The following is a 1,641-nucleotide window of genomic DNA, read 5'->3' as shown; positions in this document are numbered from 1 at the left end:
ATCATCTCTAGATGTGGCTTTCGTCTTGAAGGATACCTCGTGGTGTAGAATAGCTGCTAGAGTACCAGTCATCATGTCTGCATTCCAGGCAGGAAGAGGAGCACAGTAGTTAAAAGCATATTAGCACTAAACTGAAACTTTCTTCTTGAAGTAATCTAGTGGGTTAAAAAGAATACTTAAAAATTTCTCATTCATTGGGATCCTAGAAATGGGGGTTGTGGGAGTCTGGGCACTATTTCCAAGTGAGCTCTCCCTCTTTCCACGTAGGCCACCTGAACCCTATGTCCTACACCCAGCACTCCATCACCACCATGGCTGCCCCATCCTGGAAGTGCCTGCCTGCTATGGATGGGGACCTCCAATGCCAGGGTCTCCATGACAGCAGCTTTGGGTCAGCCAATGGGGCTCTGGGACTGGAGGACCGGGGCCTGAGCTTCCTCCTTAAGCAAGAAGACCGTGAGATCCAGGATGCCTACCTGCAGCTCTTTACCAAACTGGACGTGGCCCTGAAGGAGATGAAGCAGTATGTCACTCAGATCAACAGGTGAGCCCCAGCTCCCCGAGGGAATGGGAGGGAAGTGTCAGAGTCAGGATTCTTTGTAACGGAGGCTGTCCGGTATTCCACAGGCTGTTGAGTGGTACCCCCTAGTCTCACTAGATGCCAGTTGCATCCCTGTTCCCCAGTTGTGACAATCAAAAATATCTTCAGACATTGCCAAATGCCCCCGTGGTGGTGGTGGTAGGGGTCGGCGTTTGGCAAAATCACCCCTGATTGAGAACCATTTTACTCAGTGAAATGGCGGACATTGGCAGTAATCATCAGAAGAGGCGAAAACTATTAGGTGAAAGGTTTGGGGGAACTTTATAATTTTAACATTGCAGAAAGAGAGCTGCTGGACATGATGATGTCTTTTTCGGTGTAACGCAGCAGGGACACACAGCACCACCTACAAAGTGTTCTCGCCAGCAGAAGTTGAACCATTCTCTAATCAAAACTTTGGGTCTCACTACTTGGCTGTAGGATGTGGAGGATAGAGGATGGTGACATGGCACCTTGGGGACACAGTTGGCCAAATCCAGAGGGCGGGCGATTCTAGATGACAAATGACCTGGTTTCTTTAAAAAATAAATGATGGCGGTGGGTGGGGAGCAGGTGCAGGGAGGAGGAAGATGTGTTAGAGGAGAGACTTGAGAGGCATAGCAGGCAAGCGCAGCATCTGGACCTGGTCAGGGTTCTGTGTCTCACACACCATGTGTGACAAGACACTTTCGAGACCATCAGGGACATTTGAACATGGACTGGGTACTAGACTGTATTAAGAATTATTAAATTTGCCAGGTATCGTAATAGCAGTCTGATTAAGGTTCAAACAGTGTTTCTCAGCCTTGACACTGTGGACGTTGGGCTGGATGATTCTTTGTCGTTGGGAGGCGGGGTGGCCGTCCTATGCACTGTGGGATATTTACCAGCATCTCTGTTGTCTACACTCACTGGTTGCCGGGAGTCCCCTACCCTCACCCCGCTTCGGTGGCGACAACTAAAAATGCCTGTGGCAGCTGGTAAATATTCCCCCTCAGGAAACATGCTAAATTGCTACTTCTTTCCTTGGTGGAGTAGGTGGGAGGCAAAATCACCCCCCA

This window comes from Pteropus vampyrus, unplaced genomic scaffold (assembly GCF_000151845.1).
Source record: "Pteropus vampyrus isolate Shadow unplaced genomic scaffold, Pvam_2.0 Scaffold1734, whole genome shotgun sequence".
Taxonomy (NCBI): domain Eukaryota; kingdom Metazoa; phylum Chordata; class Mammalia; order Chiroptera; family Pteropodidae; genus Pteropus; species Pteropus vampyrus.
Note: the sequence above shows the minus strand (reverse complement) of the source record.